General features: G+C 38.9%; 1 long non-coding RNA gene and 11 other non-coding genes across 13 annotated transcripts; all 12 read left to right on the plus strand.

The window, feature by feature from the left end:
- Window positions 1–753: 753 nt before the first annotated feature.
- Window positions 754–944, plus strand: LOC137186916 (U2 spliceosomal RNA). Its single transcript, XR_010929132.1, has one exon. It is a non-coding gene; the product is annotated as a U2 spliceosomal RNA (small nuclear RNA).
- Window positions 945–2,350: 1,406 nt separating this feature from the next.
- Window positions 2,351–2,514, plus strand: LOC137186907 (U1 spliceosomal RNA). The gene has a single exon (XR_010929123.1). It is a non-coding gene; the product is annotated as a U1 spliceosomal RNA (small nuclear RNA).
- A 1,337-nt stretch (window positions 2,515–3,851) lies between these two features.
- Window positions 3,852–4,015, plus strand: LOC137186926 (U1 spliceosomal RNA). Its single transcript, XR_010929139.1, has one exon. It is a non-coding gene; the product is annotated as a U1 spliceosomal RNA (small nuclear RNA).
- Window positions 4,016–5,495: 1,480 nt separating this feature from the next.
- On the plus strand, window positions 5,496–5,659 carry LOC137186908 (U1 spliceosomal RNA). The gene has a single exon (XR_010929124.1). It is a non-coding gene; the product is annotated as a U1 spliceosomal RNA (small nuclear RNA).
- Window positions 5,660–9,453: 3,794 nt separating this feature from the next.
- On the plus strand, window positions 9,454–9,617 carry LOC137186909 (U1 spliceosomal RNA). Its single transcript, XR_010929125.1, has one exon. It is a non-coding gene; the product is annotated as a U1 spliceosomal RNA (small nuclear RNA).
- Window positions 9,618–11,420: 1,803 nt separating this feature from the next.
- On the plus strand, window positions 11,421–11,584 carry LOC137186910 (U1 spliceosomal RNA). The gene has a single exon (XR_010929126.1). It is a non-coding gene; the product is annotated as a U1 spliceosomal RNA (small nuclear RNA).
- A 1,505-nt stretch (window positions 11,585–13,089) lies between these two features.
- LOC137186911 (U1 spliceosomal RNA) lies at window positions 13,090–13,253 on the plus strand. The gene has a single exon (XR_010929127.1). It is a non-coding gene; the product is annotated as a U1 spliceosomal RNA (small nuclear RNA).
- Window positions 13,254–14,087: 834 nt separating this feature from the next.
- On the plus strand, window positions 14,088–14,251 carry LOC137186914 (U1 spliceosomal RNA). Its single transcript, XR_010929130.1, has one exon. It is a non-coding gene; the product is annotated as a U1 spliceosomal RNA (small nuclear RNA).
- Window positions 14,252–16,225: 1,974 nt separating this feature from the next.
- On the plus strand, window positions 16,226–21,399 carry LOC137186503 (uncharacterized). Of its 2 annotated transcripts, none has more exons than XR_010929024.1 (2): window positions 16,226–18,411; window positions 19,364–21,399. It is a non-coding gene; the product is annotated as an uncharacterized lncRNA (long non-coding RNA). The 2 variants fall into 2 exon arrangements; XR_010929025.1 differs by having other exon boundaries at window positions 16,226–16,868.
- On the plus strand, window positions 17,143–17,306 carry LOC137186912 (U1 spliceosomal RNA). The gene has a single exon (XR_010929128.1). It is a non-coding gene; the product is annotated as a U1 spliceosomal RNA (small nuclear RNA).
- On the plus strand, window positions 21,213–21,403 carry LOC137186918 (U2 spliceosomal RNA). The gene has a single exon (XR_010929134.1). It is a non-coding gene; the product is annotated as a U2 spliceosomal RNA (small nuclear RNA).
- A 478-nt stretch (window positions 21,404–21,881) lies between these two features.
- LOC137186923 (U2 spliceosomal RNA) lies at window positions 21,882–22,072 on the plus strand. The gene has a single exon (XR_010929138.1). It is a non-coding gene; the product is annotated as a U2 spliceosomal RNA (small nuclear RNA).
- The last annotated feature ends 906 nt before the right edge of the window (window positions 22,073–22,978 follow it).

The following is a 22,978-nucleotide window of genomic DNA, read 5'->3' on the forward strand; positions in this document are numbered from 1 at the left end:
GTAGGTCGTGGTGGTGATGTGGGGCATTGCTAACGTCGTTTTTTCTAATATCTCACGTTGCTGAGAACAAAGTGTAAGTGATTCATGTCAAGGTTGTAGGATTTATAATCTATTACTTTACTCTTACTCTTGCACTTACTCTTACTAAGCATCTGAACTTTTCTGTAGACCTAACCTGGTAGTCAAGGTTACATTACCATTTGTTATACTGGAATACTTTCCATTAAATGTCAGTGGTCATGTCTTCTGTTCTGGAGGAATATCAGGCGGGTAAATTCTGTGTATTGCGGTGTGTAAGATGAGACGAAGGGCCATGAAGGGTGCAGTTAGTTCGTGTGTCCACCAGAGGCCGCTGGAGGAGCTGCATTTGTTGTGAATTGAGCATTGAATCGTAAAAATCTAATTTTCCCCAACATCAAAATAATCTCCCCTCATATAGTAGTTTGCCACAAGTTTGTTGTTGAGTTTAATTGACAGAATATTGACCTGTGAACGGAAATTTGGGCAGTTTGTTGTTCCTATTTCCTATTGGACTAAAGCGTACCACGTGGTCATGGGGACACAACACGGCACATTTATAAACACTTCGTTTGTCATCAATCTCGCAATAAAACAACATCATTGGCACAACATATCAAATGTACACTGTTAGTGTTTCGTATTGTGATCCAAAACGTTGTGGCTCATATCCAAAACCATCACTGATACTGACTGTGCTGAGAATCCCCCCCTCACCTCCGGAGTACATCCGTTATCGCTTCTCGGCCTTTTGGCTAAGATCAAGTGTAGTATCTGTTCTTATCAGTTTAATATCTGATACGTCCCCTATCCGGGGACCATATATTAAATTGATTTTTGGAACAGGGAGATGGAATAGGGGCTTGCTCCGTCCACTCCGCGCATCGACCTGGTATTGCAGTACTTCCAGGAACGGTGCACCCCCCTCTATATGTTAAATATAAAGAAACACTTAAGTTAGATGAAGTTTCAAAAGTGTGCTTGCTACGTTCAGAAGTAAAGCAACTGTTTCAACACATTATGCAGGTATTAATACACTTCATTCATTGATTGTGATCTTTGGTTTTCATGGTCTACCTTTTCTATGGTGTTTATAACCCTTATTTGTAGAGCAGGAGGCTGCAAATTGGTGACATGCATGCCACTATTAAATGAATATAACAAGTAACTGCTGAGGGAGTGTTTGACTTCGCTGCCGGTGTTAACAAAACGGACAGCATACGGTAACACGGGCTAGTTAGCTACAGGCTAGTTAGCTAGCATGGCTCCATTCACAAGTAACGCCACTGTTTATCATAACCTGTCTATAAGAAAAACAACGCCGACCAACTGCATGTCAACTCGTGGATTGTGCTTAATAACACAAGTTGCTGCTGATATTAATTCGACGGTTTATTAGCTATTATCTGAGCTGTTGACGGTAAACTTAGCCTCTTTGTCTGCCTGGACTGGCGCTGCGTCTCCCTCCTGTTGCAGGAGAACTTGTGAATGAGTGGGGGCGGGGTTGGGATGATAGTGTGAGAGAGGAGAGGTGCAAACACTGGCACCGTATAACGGAAGAAATGGCTTATGTATTTTAACGTAACTTTAAACTATATCGATACAAACGGGCCGCCCCTCCAAGGCAGTGGCAGGGGAAACACTGCTCACTGCTGCATTTCTGCTGGTTTCACAGCCTGCTGTTCCCTGATATGTCAGAAAGAAGCTAGAAACACTGAATACATGTGTACTTAATTTTCTGTTGTCTGAATTATTTATTGTTACTGTTACTTGTATACAGAAAAAACGCATTCTGTATGTCACTGAGTCAATGTGCTATTTGTTAAACAGCGTAGTTCACACTCCAGAGCAGTAGGTGGCAGTAGCAGGAATGTCTGTTGCCCACTACCAGTGAACAAAGAAACAGGAAGTGGTTGTAATGTGAGGGGGGAAAAACGTGTGTTATGTGTTTTTATTCTTTTATCTGAATTTCAAATGTGCATCAAACAACATTTGATTGCAGTATGATTTATCTTTGGCTCATCTGAACTTCCTGTGGGGTTATTACTCATTTGTTTGAGGTAAAATTGATAAAATGGGTGATTTTAGGTCAGCTATTGATGTGGTAATACAGCAATGCATCATGGGAACGCCAGTCCTTACTCCTCAAATAAGATATAAATAATCATTTAATCTTTGTTAGCCTTAGTTCAAAACTGGTCCTTCTGTATTGACTTTCTGCAGATCCACAGCCTCTTATAGCCTGTGGTTTTGATGATGTATTGATTGTCAGCACCATCAGTCAGCATGGTATGTCTGTGAAAGACTTCCCTGGCTGTGATGTGTACAACTCATACTTACCTGGCAGGGGAGATACCATGATCAAGAAGGTGGTTCACCCAGGGCGAGGCTCAGCCATTGCACTCCGGTTGTGCTGACCCCTGCGAATTCCCCAAATGTGGGAATCTCGACTGCATAATTTCTGGTAGTGGGGGACTGCGTTCGCGCTCTCCCCTGATAAAATGTTAAAAGTAAAAAGAAGGACATAAATAGCTTGAATGTAGTAATAGGTTTGATATTGAATGCTTTTAAGAAGTAAGGAGGGAAATAAGGCTTTTTGAGGCACTGAATCAATATGAAGTAATTATATTGAAAATGATTCACTGTTTTGAAGTATTTGATAGTCAAAATGGCAACATCTGGATTGAATTATTGGAACTGCATTTGTATGGATGGAGTAAATCTGACACTGTGATGAAATGTTATTCATGTCTCTGCCCAGTTACTACAGTTACAGTACAGTCAAGCTCACCTGCAGAGCGGCTGCCCCATGTCTTACCTGTAAGACTTGTTATGTAATGCTGTTTTTCATCGCTTGTGATGTGAAAACGTCAGATTGCCATACAGTCAGATGGTCACTGGTATGTGTCTGTTTTAAATGGGAGTTTAGCTAACGTCACTGTATTTAACTCCGGAGCTGAGAGGAGCAAACACAGTCACTCTGTGTCACACCGTCCTCCGTTTCCATCTTCCCTATCTGTGTTCATCTTAGTTATCTATTTAGGTCATTTAGAGACAAGAATCTGTAACAGTCGACAGCCTGTCATGTCGTCACTCTGCATTAACTTTGTGTATAATGATGTTGCTTAAAGAAGGCAGCGATTCAACTGAAAAAATGTGACTCGACTTGGGGATTTATTGACTGATGCATCGACTTGGCGACTTTTAGAGGGCAATCCTATTGTTTTTTGCCTGCTGTAGACAGTAACATTAGTTGTAACTTCTTTGTTTGTGGTTGCAGGCAGTTGGTAGATATTATACATTTATGAAACATTCTGTTTATATTCTGTATGTTTCTGAGTCAGAGTGCTCTTTAATAAACAGTGCTGTTCACTCTCCAGAGCAGTAGGTGGCAGTAGTAGGAATGTCTGTTGCCCACCACCAGTAGAGTGGTTGTAATGTGAGGGGGGAAAAACGTGTGCTTTGTGTTTTTATTCTTTTCTCTGAATTTCAAATGTGGATCAAACAACTTTTGATTGCAGTATGATTTAGCTTTGGCTCATCTGAACTTTCTGTTGGGTTGTAAAATTGATACAATGGGTGATTTTAGGTCAGCTATTGATATGGAAATATAGCAGTGCATCATGGGAATGCCAGTCCTTACTTCTCAAATAAGATATAAATAATCTTTTAATCTTTGTTAGCCTTGGTACAAAACAGCTTGTTCTGTATTGACTTCCTGCAGATCCACAGCCTCTTATAGCCTGTGGTTTTGATGATGTATTGATTGTCAGCACCATCAGTCAGCATGGTATGTCTGTGAAAGACTTCCCTGGCTGTGATGTGTACAACTCATACTTACCTGGCAGGGGAGATACCATGATCAAGAAGGTGGTTCACCCAGGGCGAGGCTCAGCCATTGCACTCCGGTTGTGCTGACCCCTGCGAATTCCCCAAATGTGGGAATCTCGACTGCATAATTTCTGGTAGTGGGGGACTGCGTTCGCGCACTCCCCTGATAAAATGTTAAAAGTAAAAAGAAGGACATAAATAGCTTGAATGTAGTAATGGGTTTGATATTGAATGCTTTTAAGAAGTAAGGAGGGAAATAAGGCTTTTTGAGGCACTGAATCAATATGAAGTAATTATATTGAAAATGATTCACTGTTTTGAAGTATTTGATAGTCAAAATGGCAACATCTGGATTGAATTATTGGAACTGCATTTGTATGGATGGAGTAAATCTGACACTGTGATGAAATGTTATTCATGTCTCTGCCCAATTACCACAGTAACAGTACAGTCAAGCTCACCTGTAGAGCAGCTGCCCCATGTCTTACCTGTAAGACTTGTTATGTAATGCTGTTTTTCATCGCTTGTGATGTGAAAACATCAGATTGCCATACAGTCAGATGGTCACTGGTATGTGTCTGTTTAAATGGGAGTTTAGCTAACTTCACTGTATTTAACTCCAGAGCTGAGAGGAGCAAACAGTCACTCTGTGTCACGCCGTCCTCCGTTTCCATCTTCCCTATCTGTGTTCATCTTAGTTATCTATTTAGGTCATTTAGAGACAAGAATCTGTAACAGTCGACAGCCTGTCATGTCGTCACTCTGCATTAACTTTGTGTATAATGATGTTGCTTAAAGAAGGCAGCGATTCAACTGAAAAATGTGACTCGACTTGGGGATTTATTGACTGATGCATCGACTTGGCGACTTTTAGAGGGCAACCCTATTTTTTTTGCCTGCTGTAGACAGTAACATTAGTTGTAACTTTTTTGTTTGTGGTTGCAAGCAGTTGGTAGATATTCTACATCTATGAAACATTCTGTTTATGTTCTGTATGTCTGTGAGTCAGAGTGCTCTTTAATAAACAGCGCTGTTCCCTCTCCACAGCAGTAGGTGACAGTAGTAGGAATGTCTGTTGCCCACCACCAGTAGAGTGGTTGTAATGTGAGAGGGAAAAACATGTGCTTTGTGTTTTTATTCTTTTCTCTGAATTTCAAATGTGGATCAAACAACTTTTGATTGTAGTATGATTTAGCTTTGGCTCATCTGAACTTTCTGTTGGGTTGTAAAATTGATACAATGGGTGATTTTAGGTCAGCTATTGATATTATTTCATCTTGCTGTTAGTCACATAAAGTACAGAGAGGCATCTTGATAAATGCTAAAGTGTTGTTGACACCCCAGAATAGTAGGTGGCACTGCTAGTAAACAAAGAAACAGGAAATGGTTGTAATGTGAGGAATAATGTGTGTCAGCCTTTGTTTTGAAAATACAGCATTGCATCATGGGAGTGCCAGTCCTTACTTCTCAAGTAAAATGTAAATAATCTTTGTTAGCCTTAGTACAAAACAGCTTGTTCTGTATTGACTTCCTGCAGATTCACAGCCTCTTATAGCCTGTGGTTTTGATGATGTATTGATTGCCAGCACCATCAGTCAGCATGGTATGTCTGTGAAAGACTTCCCTGGCTGTGATGTGTACAACTCATACTTACCTGGCAGGGGAGATACCATGATCAAGAAGGTGGTTCACCCAGGGCGAGGCTCAGCCATTGCACTCCGGTTGTGCTGACCCCTGCGAATTCCCCAAATGTGGGAATCTCGACTGCATAATTTCTGGTAGTGGGGGACTGCGTTCGCGCTCTCCCCTGATATCTTGTTGAAAGAAAATGTAATTCTATAGAGAGGTTTTGTGAGGTGTTAAATAGCATAGAAATGGAGTTGATATTGATTGTCTCTAAGTAGTGATGTGGGGGAAACGCAGCTTTCTGAAGCACTGAATCAATATGAAGTAATTGTATTAAATAGTTCACTGTTTTGAAACCTTGGATATGGTCAAAATGGCGACACTTGCTGAGCAACTAATTTTTATGGATGTAATAAACTATTTAAAACTCCTGTTTAAACAGCTAAACTGCATCTAACGCCAGAGTTGAGAGATTAGAGCAGCAAACAGTCACTCTGCATATTCACTTTCCTTCCTTCATTCTTCTTGAAAAAGACAGGCTACATGGTAACAAGTGTGATATAACCGCCATATTTTGGGGGGAATGTACCACACTATGGCCATGTGGTTGAATTTTAAATAATTTATTTTAAATGAAATAACAATAACTTATTTCACCAGTCAATGGGGAATAAACTGTAAAAAAAAAAAAAAAAAAGAAGAACTTTAAAACAACAGCTTGTGTTTCCTCATCTGCAAAAACCCACTTCAGGATCCTGGTGGCTTTTTGTAGGTGAGGAAACTCAAGCTGTTGTTGTAAAGTAACCTTCTGCCATCTAGTGGCTCTTCTTTTAACTGCAGTGTGCACTTATCACATCAAACAGAAGCATATGCCATTCAATCTGACAATAAAAACAAAACAGCCTGACTGTAATATACAAATGGACTTTGATAGAATGTGTTGAAGAGACTAAAGAACAGCCATATTTTTCACATTCTTTGAACAGTTAAGAGCTTTAACAAACTAATATCTGAATAATAAACAGTTGAACACGTAACCACACTATTAACTATTTAGACTTTTTTTGTGTCCTGACAAATGTCACTGACATTAGCATTTTCTAATTCTTCTTTAAGATGATGAGTATGTTCACATTCTCTGGAGAGAGGGCTGCTCTTTGAGCTGTCACAATGTCTCCTGTCGTTGAAAACACGCTCTCACTTGCCACACTTGTTCCTTGTAATGTGGGTACAGATGCTTTCCTTTTTCACCATTTCAGTGGATTTGAATCATGAGGGATGACTTTTGCCATCTTGTAGAACTGCATCTCCTCTTCCACAACATCAGGCCATGGTTTGGGTATTGATGGCGCGGTGTGGGTTGTTCTGAAGAAATCGCCAAACATTGCTTTTTTAATTATGAGATCTTCCAATGAATTGCAATATTCTTACTTGTGAAATTTGATTGTATTAATTGACCACATAACTGTGTGGGATGCTCTTGCAAGATTTTCTCAGCCAGAGTATTAAAGATCTCATTCCGAGAGAAGTCATCCAGGTGGGGTAGAGACATTGATCCCAGTTATCTAGTGCAGTGCTCTCATTCAGGAACTGTTGAAGTCTCGGGTCAGAATACCTCTACTCAAAGTTACCTGCTATAGCAGATTTAACATCCTTAACAATCTGTGAATCTATGTCACTGTGCCTCATAGATGTCAGGATTGTGTGTTTGAGAGGAAGGACCATAGGCACAGTTGGTTGTTGTCCAGAACTCAGCAAAGATATGACTGTTTTCAGGAGCTTCAAGTACCTAAACAACCTCCTCAAGAACAGTCACATCTTGATCGGAGAGGTTGATGAGATCCTTGGCAGCCTCTTTTATGTGTTTTTGTTTTTGTTTTTTTTTTCTGTGAGAGCAGAATAAATAGCAGCTTGTTGCTCTAAGTAGTGTATAAGCATGTCATAGCTGTATTTCCACCTTGTGATGATATCTTGAACCAGCTTGTTAGGGGGAAGCTGAAGTGTGTCTTGTTTGGCCTTTTAAGACAGCAGCTGTAGTCGTACTCTGGTGGAAATAAAGTGACCACCTTCCCGACTTTGCCCAAAAGACGGGACATCTGGTTCACTCACAACCCCTTCTGGGATGCCAGATTCACTATGTGTGCAAAACTCCCTATATGTGATGACAATCCAGCCTCCTTTGTGGCAATGACAATGTTCTTTGCATTATCTGTAGTCACATGGATGGAAACACTGGGTCTGTCCAGTTTCCATCCCACTACTATTTCCCTCAGCTCCTCTGCCAAAGTTTCACTTGTGTGAGCATCATAGATGGGGCGAGTTTGAAGGACTGGATTCCAAATTGTCATTAATGTAGTGCGCTGTGATGGTCATGTTGCTCTGGAGGTCCAGCAATCTGTCATCAAGGCAAGTAATTCTGCATTGCTCAGACCTTCAATAGCTTTTACCTTTACATTCTCATACATCAGGGGGAAACACATGGTGCCATCTTCTTGTGGTCAGATGCGACCTGCTTAGTACTTTGTAGCTTGGTTCTAGTACGCTGATTAAATCCTTAAATCCAGTGTTCTCCACCACTGATTAGTGTCGCATGTCTGATGCTACAAGCACTCCTATTGTGCTAGTTAATTCTTTTGCTCTAAATGAGGATGAAAGAGTTGCCTGTGTCACAAATTTATTTGTCTATGATGCCTGTGAAGATGCCCTGCCATATTTGTAGTGTTGCTTGAGAACGCATATGGTATGGTATAGTCTCTAATTTGCAGATTTTTCTAATAAAATATATTTTGAAATCTTTTGAAGGTCGACGATCCACTGGAAAACATAAATGAATTAAAGCATTTTGTAGAACAGAGTAAATTGATTTCTGCTGTTAGTTAGCTGTTTTCCACAAGAGACTATTGAAGCTCTATTTGTTATTCTTGTGTAGTCAGTCATTGGAGCGTTAAAAAAAAAAAAAAAAAAAAAAAAAATCCCACAGGGGACTCTGTTCTGACACTTTGCTTTCGTTGCATTTTTAATATTGGTGAGTTGGTGACATTTCCCAACAATGCTTCTTAGTCTTTACACACTGCAACTGTGTTTCAAAAGTGGCTGTTGACTTAGACGAGGGAATTATGTTTTAAAAAAAAAGAAAAAAGAAAAAAAGTGCTGTATTGACTGTCCTTTCCACATTTTAGAAAAATATGAAAACTTTTTTTTCTTGGTAGGTCATCAAACTCTTTGTGTTGTTTATCATCATTGCTCTCTAGTTTTTAAATGAAATGGCGTTGCAGTTTGATAATTATGCCAGTTCATTCCCAAAAGTGAGAATCCACTCTGCATAATTTCTGCTGGTTTTGTTTCTCAGCCTGCTTTGCCTCACATTTAAAATAATGGCAAATAAACTCAATTTTCTGTGGTTTTTGAAATTATTTCATCTTACTGTTAGTCACATAAAGTACAGAGAAGTATCTTGATAAATATGTTAAACAGCGTAGTTCACACTCCAGAGCAGTAGGTGGCAGTAGCAGGAATGTCTGTTGCCCACCACCATTGAACAAAGAAACAGGAAGTGGTTGTAATGTGAGGGGGAAAAAACGTGTGCTTTGTGTTTTTATTCTTTTCCCTGAGTTTCAAATGTGGATCAAACAACTTTTGATTGCAGTATGATTTAGTGTTGGGTCATCTGAACTTTCTGTTGGATTGTTACTCATTTGTTGGAGGTAAAATTGATATAATGGGTGATTTTTAGATCAGCTTTTGATGTGGAAATACAGCAATGCATCATGGGAACACCAGTCCGTACTTAAGTAAAATATAAATAGTAAAGTAAATAATCTTTGTTAGCATTAGTACAAAACTGCTCCTTCTGTATTGACTTCCTGCAGATCCACAGCCTCTTATAGCCTGTGGTTTTGATGATGTATTGATTGTCAGCACCATCAGTCAGCATGGTATGTCTGTGAAAGACTTCCCTGGCTGTGATGTGTACAACTCATACTTACCTGGCAGGGGAGATACCATGATCAAGAAGGTGGTTCACCCAGGGCGAGGCTCAGCCATTGCACTCCGGTTGTGCTGACCCCTGCGAATTCCCCAAATGTGGGAATCTCGACTGCATAATTTCTGGTAGTGGGGGACTGCGTTCGCGCTCTCCCCTGATAATATGTTCAAAAGAAAATGACATTTAGCAGAGGAGTGTTGTAAGGAGCATACTAATGGATTTGATATTGAATGCTGTTAAGCATTGAAGGGAAATGAAGCTTGCTGACGCACAGATTCAATATGAAGCATTTGTATAGTAAATGTCTCACTGTTTCAAAACCTTTTATATAAGCAAAATGGTGATATCTTCTGAGCAACTCTTGGTACTGCATTGTATGGATGGATTAAATCAGAGAAACTGTAATGACACAGTGCAAGTGGGTTTACTGGCTTTCATTACTGTTATTTTGATCAATAAATATTATTTAAAATGATCAGTCTCAAACAGAGTCTACAGCTCAGTTTTTAAATATGAAACATTAACACATCTTGTTGAAATACTGTTGCTTTGAAAGGTTGAAACTTTGTCGAGTTGTCTGCTTCGAGCACAACATCACTAATTGTCTCTACTGGTCTTCTGTTCTTTGACCAGTATGATTGTGAAAAAGGTATTAAATTTCATGCTGTGCTGTATTACGGAAGGTCTTAAAGTCTTAAATTTAATAAGGTGAAAACTGCAGACAGCCTGTTATATACTCTCTCATATACTTTGAGTAATTCAGCTTCAGGGAATCATGTTTTAATGAATTAAAATCACACAATGGCTCTCTGTTGTGAACCAGACAGCTATGGAAGTGAACTGTCAGTCAGTGAAGAAGAAAAGAATATGAAAGTTTCTTCTTGTTCATTTTAGTCTCTAATTTGCAGATTTTCCTAATGAAATATATTCTGAAGTCTTTTGAAGGTCGACAATCCACTGAAAAACATCAGTGAATTTAAGTATTTTGTAGAACAGAGTAAAGAATTGAATTCTGCAGTTAGCTGTTTTACACAAGAGACTGTTGAAGCTCTATTTGTTGTTCTTGTATAGTCAGTCATTGGACCGTTAAAAAAAATACTGTACTCCTCATCCACAGAGGACTCCATTCTGATACTTTGCTTTCGTTGCATTTTTAATGTTGGCAACATTTCCCGACAATGGTTCTTAGTCTTTACACACTGCAAGTATTTCAAAAGTGGCCGTTGACTGAGAACAGGGAATTGTAAAAAAAAAAAAAAAAAAAAAAAAAAAAAAGTGCTGTATTCACTGTCCTTTCCACATTTGAGAAAAAAATTAAATCATAATATTTTTTTTTTTTGATAGGACATCAAGCTCTTTGTGTTTAGCTTCATTACTCTCTAGTTTTGAAATGAAAATGGTGTTTCAGTTTGATTATTAGACCAAACTGAAACACCATTCCCAAAAAGTGAGAATCCACTCTACATAATTTCTGCTGGTTTTGTTTCTCAGCCTGCTCTGCCCGACATATCAGAAAAAAGGGAGATGAACTCAATTTTCTGTGGCTATTGAAATTATTTAATCTGTCTGTTAGTCACATAAAGTACAGAGAGGCATCTTGATAAATGTTAAAGTGTTGTTGATACCCCAGAGTAGTAGGTGGCAGCAGCAGGAATGTCTGTTGCCCACTGCTAGTAAACAAAGAAACAGGAAGTGGTTGTAATGTGAGGAATAATGTGTATGAAACAGCCTTTGTTTTGCAAATACAGCATTGCATCATGGGAGTGCCAGTCCTTACTTTTCAAGTAAAATGTAAATAATCTTTGTTAGCATTAGTACAAAAGTGCTCCTTCTAATATTGACTTCCTGCAGATCCACAGCCTCTTATAGGCTGTGGTTTTGATGATGTCTTGATTGTCAGCACCATCAGTCAGCATGGTATGTCTGTGAAAGACTTCCCTGGCTGTGATGTGTACAACTCATACTTACCTGGCAGGGGAGATACCATGATCAAGAAGGTGGTTCACCCAGGGCGAGGCTCAGCCATTGCACTCCGGTTGTGCTGACCCCTGCGAATTCCCCAAATGTGGGAATCTCGACTGCATAATTTCTGGTAGTGGGGGACTGCGTTCGCGCTCTCCCCTGATAATATGTGAAAAGAAAATGACATCCAGTGGAGGGATGTTGTAGGGAGCATAGTAATGGATTTGATGATGAATGCTGTTAAGCATTGAGGAGGAAACAAAGCTTGATGAAGCACTGAATCAATATGAAGCATTTGTATTGTAAATGTCTCACTGTTTAAATCATTTCATAGAGGTAAAATGGTGACATCTTCTGAGCGACTCTTGGTACTGTATTTGTATGGATGGATTAAATCAGAAACTGTAATGACAGTACAAATGGGTTTACTGCTTTCATTACTCTTATTTTGATCAATAAGTATTATTTAAAATTTAAAAAGCCTAAATTTAATTAGGTGAAAACTGCAGACAGCCTGTAATATACTCTCTCATATACTTTGATCAATTCAGATTCAGTGAATCACGCTCTAATGAATTAAAATCACATAATGGCTCTCTGTTGTGAATCAGACAGCTATGGAAGTGAACTGTCAGTCAGTGAAGAAGACAAGAATATGAACGTTTCTTGTTGTTCACTTTAGTCTCTAATTTGTAGATTTTCCTAATGAAATGTATTTCGAAGTCTTTTGAAGGTCGAAAATCCACTGAAAAACATCAGTGAATTTAAGTATTTTGTAGAACAGAGTAAAGAATTGAATTCTGCAGTTAGCTGTTTTACACAAGAGACTGTTGAAGCTCTATTTGTTGTTCTTGTATAGTCAGTCATTGGACCGTTAAAAAAAATACTGTACTCCTCATCCACAGAGGACTCCATTCTGATACTTTGCTTTCGTTGCATTTTTAATGTTGGCGACATTTCCCGACAATGGTTCTTAGTCTTAACACACTGCAACTGTTTCAAAAGTGGCCGTTGACTGAGAACAGGGAATTGTAAAAAAAAAGAAGTGCTGTATTCACTGTCCTTTCCACATTTGAGAAAAATATGAAAACATTTTTCTTTTTTTTTGATAGGACATCAAGCTCTTTGTGTTTAGCTTCATTACTCTCTAGTTTTGAAATGAAATGGTGTTTCAGTTTGATTATTAGACCAAACTGAAACACCATTCCCAAAAAGTGAGAATCCACTCTACATAATTTCTGCTGGTTTTGTTTCTCAGCCTGCTCTGCCCGACATATCAGAAAAAAGGGAGATGAACTCAATTTTCTGTGGTTATTGAAATTATTTAATCTGTCTGCTAGTCACATAAAGTACAGAGAGGCATCTTGATAAATGTTAAAGTGTTGTTGATACCCCAGAGTAGTAGGTGGCAGCAGCAGGAATGTCTGTTGCCCACTGCTAGTAAACAAAGAAACAGGAAGTGGTCGTAATGTGAGAAATAGTAAAATATAAATAGTAAAGTAAATAATTTTTGTTAGCCTTAGTACAAAACTGCTCCTTCTGTATTGACTTTCAGCAGATCCACATCCTCATATAGCCTGTGGTTTTGATGATGTATTGATTGTCAGCACCATCAGTCAGCATGGTATGTCTGTGAAAGACTTCCCTGGCTGTGATGTGTACAACTCATACTTACCTGGCAGGGGAGATACCATGATCAAGAAGGTGGTTCACCCAGGGCGAGGCTCAGCCATTGCACTCCGGTTGTGCTGACCCCTGCGAATTCCCCAAATGTGGGAATCTCGACTGCATAATTTCTGGTAGTGGGGGACTGCGTTCGCGCTCTCCCCTGATAATATGTTCAAAAGAAAATGACATTCAGCAGAGTGTTGTAGGGAGCATAGTAATGGATTTGATGATGAATGCCATTAAGCATTGAGGGGGAAACAAAGCTTGATGAAGCAATAAATCATTATGAAGCATTTATGTTGTAAATGTCTCACTGTTTCAAAACATTTTTATTGAGGTAACATTGTGACATCTTCTGATTCTCCACATTTGAGAAAAATATGGAAAACATAATTTTTTTTTCAATAGGTCATCAAACTCTTTGTGTTGTTTATCATCATTGCTCTCTAGTTTTGAAATTAATTGGTGTTTCAGTTTGATTATTAGGCCAGCTCATTCCCAAAAATTGAGAATCCACTCTGCATAATTTCTGCTGGTTTTGTTTCTCAGCCTGCTTTCCCCGACATATCAGAAGAAAGGGAAATGAACTCAATTTTCTGTTGCTTTTGAAATCATTTCATCTTGCTGTTAGTTACATAAAGTACAGAAAGGCATCTTGATAAATGCTAAAGTGTTGTTGACACCCCAGAATAGTAGGTGGCAGCAGCAGGAATGTCTGTTGCCCACTGCTAGTAAACAAAGAAACAGGAAGTGGTTGTAATGTGAGGAATAATGTGTATCAAACAGCCTTTGTTTTGCAAATACAACATTGCATCATGGGAGTGCCAGTCCTTACTTCTCAAGTAATATGTAAATAATCTTTGTTAGCCCTAGTACAAAAGTGCTCCTTCTAATATTGACTTGATGCAGATCCACAGCCTCTTATAGGCTGTGGTTTTGATGATGTATTGATTGGTATGTCTGTGAAAGACTTCCCTGGCTGTGATGTGTACAACTCATACTTACCTGGCAGGGGAGATACCATGATCAAGAAGGTGGTTCACCCAGGGCGAGGCTCAGCCATCGCACTCCGGTAGTGCTGACCCCTGCGAATTCCCCAAATGTGGGAATCTCGACTGCATAATTTCTGGTAGTGGGGGACTGCGTTCGCGCTCTCCCCTGATAATATGTTTAAAAGAAAATGACATTTAGCAGAGGGGAGTTGTAAGGAGCATAGTAATGGATTTGATATTGAATGCTGTTAAGCATTGAGAGGGAAACAAAGCTTGCTGACGCACTGATTCAATATGAAGCATTTCTAAGTAAATGTCTCACTGTTTCAAAACCTTTTTATATAAGCAAAATGGTGATATCTTCTGAGCAACTCTTGGTACTGCATTGTATGGATGGATTAAATCAGAGAAACTGTAATGACACAGTGCAAGTGGGTTTACTGCTTTCATTACTGTTATTTTGATCAATAAATATTATTTAAAATGATCAGTCTCAAACAGAGTCTACAGCTCAGTTTTTAAATATGAAACATTAACACATCTTGTTGAAATACTGTTGCTTTGAAAGGTTGAAACTGTCGAGTTGACTGCTTCGAGCACAACATCACTAATTGTCTCTACTGGTCTTCTGTTCTTTGACCAGTATGATTGTGAAAAAGGTGTTAAATTTCATGCTGTGCTGTCTTAAAGTCTTAAATTTAAATTTAAACCTAAATTTAAACTTGAATTTAATAAGGTGAAAACTGCAGACAGCCTGTTATATACTCTCTCATATACTTTGAGTAATTCAGCTTCAGGGAATCATGTTTTAATGAATTAAAATCACACAATGGCTCTCTGTTGTGAACCAGACAGCTATGGAAGTGAACTGTCAGTCAGTGAAGAAGAAAAGAATATGAAAGTTTCTTCTTGTTCACTTTAGTCTCTAATTTGCAGATTTTCCTAATGAAATATATTCTGAAATCTTTTGAAGGTCGACAATCCACTGAAAAACATCAGTGAATTAAAATGTTTTGTAGAACTGAGTAAAGAGTTGAATTCTGCAGTTAGCAGTTTTCCACAAGAGACTATTGAAGCTCTATTTGTTGTTCTTGTGTAGTCATTGGATTGTTAAAAAACAAAATTATATTCCCACAGAGGACTCCATTCTGATACTTTGCTTTCGTTGCATTTTTAATATTGGCAAGTTGGTGACATTTCCCGACAATGGTTCTAAAAGCCTTAACACACTGGGGGCGTGACGAATAAACAACACAAAAATGCTAAATAATAGCCTGCAAATAATTTTCATCAAAACTATTCACACTGGCAGTGGTATGAATTTGTGACAGACACACAGAAACAGGAATTTGCGAAAGAGTTTGCGACAGCTCATTCTGCTGTCAGTCAGCCTGGTGAAGGCAGTCAGGCATCTGCTTCTGTGGACAGAGACGCTGAACACAGGTCACAGTTGGTGTGGATTGAATGGATATAACGCTCTCCTCTTCTTTTGTCGAGTGCGGAGAAGAAGAACAAGATCATCATCATCATCACAGGATGATGTTGACACCATCCTCTGTCCACAGAAGCAGCCGTCTGTCATCTGCAGCTCCTGGGGAGCTGAGAGGACAGCGGCCGGACAAACTGCCTTCACAAGGCTGACTGACAGCAGACACTTACTGAACCAAAACAGTTTACATGTCAGCTCCATGTGAAGAAATCCACAGTGTTTGTATTTATAAATACATGATGATGATGCATATGATGATATGTGATACATACATATATTGATTCATTGGCTTTATTTCTCAGCCCCCATAGTGAGTGATTGTACTTGCCTGCCTGCAGTGAAACAGACAAGCTCACAGACTGGGAGCTGATCAATCAATGTAGATATGGTAAATAAGTTCAAAACACATACAGCAGGATATTCAAAACCCCATGTGGGCCTTCACAATAAACAACTGTCTGTGCAGGTTATGTGCATTGGTTCATGCTTTTATTTGCTGTGTGAAAACTCAGTGAAAAATCGACCTTGTTCCCAAAAAGCATCACGTTGCTTTTTCACCTCACAATATTCACATTCTGTGTGAAAGTACTCATGACAAAAACAACAGTTCAAAAAAACATATTGATGTGCAAATGAATCGCATGAAAAAAAGGCCTTTAGTCTTTACACACTGTAACTGTTTCAATAGTGGCCGTTGAGTGAGACAAGGGACTTGTTTAAAAAAAAAAGAAAAAAAAAAAGTGTTGTTTTGACTGTCCTTTCTACATTTTAGAAAAATATGAGAACATTTTTTTTTTTTTCTTGGTAGGTCATCAAACTGTCGTGTCGTTTAGCTTCATTGCTCTCTAGTTTTGAAACAAAATGGTGTTTCAGTTTATTAGGCCAGTTCATTCCAAAAGTGAGAATCCACTCTGCATAATTTCTGCTGGTGTTGTTTCCCAGCATGCTTTGCCTCACATTTAAAAGAAAGGCAAATAAACTAAATTTTCTGTGGTTTTTGAAATTATTTCATCTTACTGTTAGTCACATAAAGTACAGAGAAGCATCTTGATAAATATGTTAAACAGCGTAGTTCACACTCCAGAGCAGTAGGTGGCAGTAGCAGGAATGTCTGTTGCCCACCACCATTGAACAAAGAAACAGGAAGTGGTTGTAATGTGAGGGGAAAAAAACGTGTGCTTTGTGTTTTTATTCTTTTCTCTGAGTTTCAAATGTGGATCAAACAACTTTTGATTGCAGTATGATTTAGTGTTGGGTCATCTGAGCTTTCTGTTGGATTGTTACTCATTTGTTGGAGGTAAGATTTATACAATGGGTGATTTTTAGGTCAGCTTTTGATGTGGAAATACAGCAATGCATCATGGGAACACCAGTCCGTACTTAAGTACAATATAAATAGTAAAGTAAATAATCTTTGTTAGCATTAGTACAAAACTGCTCCTTCTGTATTGACTTCCTGCAGATCCACAGCCTCTTATAGCCTGTGGTTTTGATGATGTATTGATTGTCAGCACCATCAGTCAGCATGGTATGTCTGTGAAAGACTTCCCTGGCTGTGATGTGTACAACTCATACTTACCTGGCAGGGGAGATACCATGATCAAGAAGGTGGTTCACCCAGGGCGAGGCTCAGCCATTGCACTCCGGTTGTGCTGACCCCTGCGAATTCCCCAAATGTGGGAATCTCGACTGCATAATTTCTGGTAGTGGGGGACTGCGTTCGCGCTCTCCCCTGATTATATGTGAAAAATAAATAACTCAAACCACCAAGTGTAGGCATTTTTTCATTGATTAGTTATTGTAGAAAAATAGTTTAATGATCTTTATCCAAAATCCATGTTAGTATTGTATAGTTGTAATTGTATCTAAGTAAAGAAGGTACAAAATTATTCTGATGTACAGAGATGCATGAAACATATATCACACCCACACAATCACTGAAAATAAGGTCATTTATATTGCGTTGCAGCTCTTTTGCAGTCTGCGTCTCCCTTTTTAATAAGGTCAGTACACTGAGGGATAATGGCTTACAGCAGTGATTTCAAAAATAATTTTAAATTGCATGATGATTAATAGGATAGGAAAGCAAAATATATATCTGCAACACAAAATCATGTTCTAATCATGTCTCATGAATTCCAATTACTAGACACATTTAAAAGTATTCAGATCAATCAATTTGAGATGGAAAAGGGGCTGTTCACAACATTCAACCTTTGAGTGGCTGAAGACACTGCTTCATTTGATGGGGTCACAAGTCAACATGTTTGGAATTCACTGGCTTTATAGTTTACCTGTCTTCATCTCAAAGTACTGCAACCTGGTATCAGCCATTTGTCCCCTGTTTTTTCTATACTCAGTATATATATTTTTATTATTATGGTACATGTTCTTTGTTCCACTCACTAACTAACCACTCATAGTCAAGCCTACCATAGTTGAGGCTGGGTGGGTGTGTTCAGTCACAGGACTGGCTTATCTCCATGTAGTCTGTAAATTCCACTGTAATCATTTTTATATTTTTCTTAAGGGACATAACGATACCCTTAACATTAGCGACTGTTTCCACAGAAAAGCTGCATGGCATCCAGTTGTGTATTTGAGCAACTGAAGCACATTACTGCCTCCTCTGCTCTATTTGTCTACCTTTTTCTTGAGTTTTTTCCCCCCTTTTTTCTCTGTCTCCCTGCCTGTCTTTATTAGGTGTGCAGATTTTCTAAAACGTATTTATTGTAGTAAAACTGCTTGTAAAAGACATTGAAGGTCATTACTGCCTTTGCCTCCTGTCTACTGTCCTCCTGACCCCTGACACACAGATGAGCTTTATCCTCATGATGAAGGTACACTTTTTTTAGCTATATGTTTAATGTTGTCTCGTATCATTAACAAAAAGCTGTATATTCCATGTTACACAGGTACATGTAAGTAATCTGACACTTTATTTTCATTGATTGAACAAATGCACTGTAAATGTTGCATTAATATATCTGGAAAAAAATATTATTCTATTTAAAATGTAACTCAGTGTTACTGTGTTTCTGATCACTTTATCTAAATTGTAAAAAGTGGAGAACTTTTTTTAAAACATAAACCTTTATACAAAACAATCACCATGACAGTAGTTTTCTTGAAGTCTCTAAATTATGAAAAATATAGCTGCTCTTCAGCCTTGGCATTGATTATACAGTCTGAACTCTTCTGGAGGGATGAACACCATTCTTCCAAAAGATATTTCCTCCTTCGATGGTGGTGGTAGAGAGCACTGTCTAACACATCAGTCCAAAATCTCCTGTCGGTGTTTAGTTGGGTTGAGATCTGGTGACTGAAGGCCATAGCATATGATTCACATCATTTTCACACTCATCAAACCATTCAATGACCCCTCGTGCCCTGTGAACTGGGACATTGTCATCCTGGAGGAGACCACTCTCATTGGGATAGAAATGTTTGATCATAGGATAAAGCCGATCAATCAGAACAACTTTGTATTGATTAGCAGTGACCCTTCCCTCTGAGGGGACAAGTGAACCCGAATCATGCCAGCAAAATGCCCCCCAAAGCATAACAGAGCCACCAGATCCCCTCACTGTAGGGGTCAAGCATTCAGACCTGTACGAGTTTTTCCTTTAATTTGTCACCTGTCTGTATTTTCTAAAACACTATACGAGCATTATAGTATGTAGACCATAGAGTGTATGTGTACCTTGCATTTGATACTCCCAACATTGAAAGTAGTATTGATAACTTTTTTAATATGTTTGCATAAAGTTTTGTACCTGCTGATTTGAACAGGCTGACCCCACTCTCGTCTAGTCCAGTGGGTCCTTTGAACTCGTCAGTGGCTGTCTGAATGAGCGGGAATGTCCGGTTGTAGGCAAGCACTGCTCCTGCCAGGGCGGACGTGAACACAGCGGGCTGTCTGTGCGAATGGCTGCATTAAACCGATGGATCTGGTGGAAAATGTTTGGACGCACCACCATGTCATTGCTCAACCCAGGCTGGAACAAAGTCTCCAGAGCTGTTTGGTGTGTGCGTGACAACATCCACGATCGATGTACAAGATCTTGGTCACAGACTGGTCGGCCTGCTGCAACCTGTTTGTCACGCCATGACACATTAGGACTCCTGACACATTTTAAGGACAAAGGAGACAATGTGGGAGGACTCGTTCCCAGTGCTGGTGAACCACTCAGGTGTGCCTTTGCTGTCCAGACAGCTTTTTCACCACTTGCAAAATATAACATATTGGCAAGATGTGAGAAACTCTGATGGTTGCAGATTGAAATTTAAATTATACTGATATGTAAATGAATTTGTATTTAAAACATGACAAAAAACCAAAACATTATTGCACTATGTTTTGTGGAGTCCATTTTTAGCACAGTGCCAAAAGTGGAGAGAATCCTGTTCCTGTAGTCCAGCATGTTGTCGGCCTCTGCCAGCAGGAAGGCGAAGGAGACGAGCAGAGGGCATTTCTCTTGGAGGAGTTGGAGTCTTAAAAGTGTGTCCCAGTGCTGACACAATCCCTCTGGGTTCTACTAAGACTCATTAGTAGGGTGATATAGGGCCGCTTGTTTGCCTACCACTGTTTAGTTGTACAGTTTCCTTTCCGCTCAGTTGTTTTCCATCAGTTCATTGTCTTTACACTTCAGTGACACTTGCACTGAAATTCAGGTTGTACAGTTATATTGTTATGCTCTGCTCATGTACATACCCATAATGGCATCTTATTCTTTTTTTATTCTTTTTTTTATTATTATATTTTCCTCCTCTATTTTCTACTCTGATGTTACTTTTCTTTGTAATCTGATTCTGCTGCTGCTCTAACAGCTGAATTTCCTCCTGTGGATTAATAAAGGTTATCATATCTTATCCAGTGGTGGAAGAAGTATTAAGATTGTTTACTGAAGTAGAAATACTGCCATCTAACAATACTCCATTACATGTCAAAGTCCTGAATTCAAAGTACAGAAGTATTAGTAGCAAAATGTACTTATCATATCATGTAAGTATCATAAGTAAAAGTACCCATTATGAAATATTTTAGTCTATTGTTTTTTTTATCACTGACAAATAAATGTACTTTCTTTTGGAAGCAGGTTTGTGCAGTAAGTGATGAATGCACGTTTAACTTACATGAAGACATTATATTGTTGGTTTTAGGGGTGTTTTTGTGTTTCAGTGTACAAATTAAGTGCAGTTCGGTCTTCCGTCCACTAGAGAGCGTCGGAGCTCCGTTTGTTGTTCAAAATGGACACAGCCATTTTAAAAAATAGCTTTTTAGGCGCAGAACACTCAGTAATTGATTAGTTTTTAATGTGTGAACATGAACATCAGTGAATAATAGAAGCGGCTCGTTTCCATGGCAGCGTTACGTTGTAAAGCAGCGCCTCTACTGCTTTACATTCCTATTGGACGAGAACGCACCACGTGACCGTGAAGCGCGGAGGAGACATTACGTTTGATTTAGTAAACTGTATTTATAGCGACTTTATAGCGAATTTGCTTTTACTCCGACTGTTGTTCAGCGTGTTTTATCTGTTATTTCACCCGCTGCTGTCGGACTGTTGCTGCAGGTTTAGACCCGTCAGTGAGGGGGACTGTGAGGAGAACTCCCTCCTTTCTCCGACGTGATCACAGTATCGCTTCTCGGCCTTTTGGCTAAGATCAAGTGTAGTATCTGTTCTTATCAGTTTAATATCTGATACGTCCCCTACCCGGGGACCATATATTAAATTGATTTTTGGAACAGGGAGATGGAATAGGGGCTTGCTCCGTCCACTCCGCGCATCGACCTGGTATTGCAGTACTTCCAGGAACGGTGCACCCCCCTAACATTGTGAAAATAAAGATATATAATACGCCTAACAATATGAGTGAAACATATTGCCAACCACTGTAGATAGATATATTGAGTTTATCACGTACGTTACAATGATGAGATTGTCAACACACTACAAAGAAAAGATAGGATAGAAAAAAACCTTAAAAATACTGACCTCTGAAAATTGACTAAGAGTTAATTGTCTATTTATTAATGAGTGATGATCATGTGATGATCTTACCAAAAATACTTTACATTTTACATTTACGCTGAATCCAAAATGTGCATATAGACATGAGTGTGGACTCTCGGCCAATCAGAAGGCTCAATTGTCTACAGTCAGTCACGTGACACCCTGAGCTCAATGATTGGGACCAATCAGAACGCGTAACCGTCTACAGTCACTGTAGACTTGCTGCAGGTTTATACCCATCAGTGAGGGGGACTGTGAGGAGAACTCCTTCCTTTCTCCGACGTGATCACAGTATCGCTTCTCGGCCTTTTGGCTAAGATCAAGTGTAGTATCTGTTCTTATCAGTTTAATATCTGATACGGCCCCTACCCGGGGACCATATATTAAATTGATTTTTGGAACAGGGAGATGGAATAGGGGCTTGCTCCGTCCACTCCGCGCATCGACCTGGTATTGCAGTACTTCCAGGAACGGTGCACCCCCCTAATGTTGTGAAAATAAAAATATAAAATATGCTTAATATGAGTAAAGCATAGTGCTACTTAGTGTAGATAGACATACGGAGTATTCCACGTACGTTGCGATGATAAGATTCACACACTATAATTAAAAGATAGAAGATAGAAAAATACTGTATTAATCCAAAAGTATATAATTCAGTAGCCACACAAAACAATGAGGTAAGTAAAAGAAACAAATACAGTTAAAGTCTAAATTATTTACAATAACTAAACAAGACTAACTCGAATATTTTAAGAAATAGAATATATTCTTAACTATAATATTATTGGCTGAGTATACACTGTTCAGTGATGTTAATATGCTGTTGGTTTGCCCAGAGCCTCAGTCTTTCATTCATTAACATTTAAATATGATACATGCAATTTATTGATGGTTCACTTGTCCAAGTTCATGATTACTGTTTATTGATCTGTTGTCACAAAATCCTAAAGCATTATGCCAGGTTCTTATGAAATTTATTTTCAAGTCATTCCAAATGAATGTTATGGTCACTGACTTATTTTTCCTCACATCACCATCACTATTTCGCTATATTTTCTTAAAACATTTTGCATGTTATGTATTTTGTAGGATTCTGATTCTGCTGCTATCAAAACCGCAACATTTTAGAGATGCAGACTTCTTCCAAACCAAACATAGTGCGGGATGCTTCATCAACCAGAGCTGCGCTGTGTTTCTGCAGCCTGACTGAAACCAGCTGTGCGTTAAAAAAACCCTCGCGTTAAAAACTGACATTTTTATAGACTGTAAAGTTTTTCTACTCTATTGTATCCTTATGTGATGGTGATAACTTCTGAGTTTGTTTTTGTACGTTGTTCCTGTAAGAAACGTGAATATGATACTATGCGTTAGTTCGTGAGCGCAGTTT

The sequence above is a fragment of the Thunnus thynnus genome, chromosome 7 (genome assembly GCF_963924715.1).
Source record: "Thunnus thynnus chromosome 7, fThuThy2.1, whole genome shotgun sequence".
Lineage (NCBI taxonomy): Eukaryota > Metazoa > Chordata > Actinopteri > Scombriformes > Scombridae > Thunnus > Thunnus thynnus.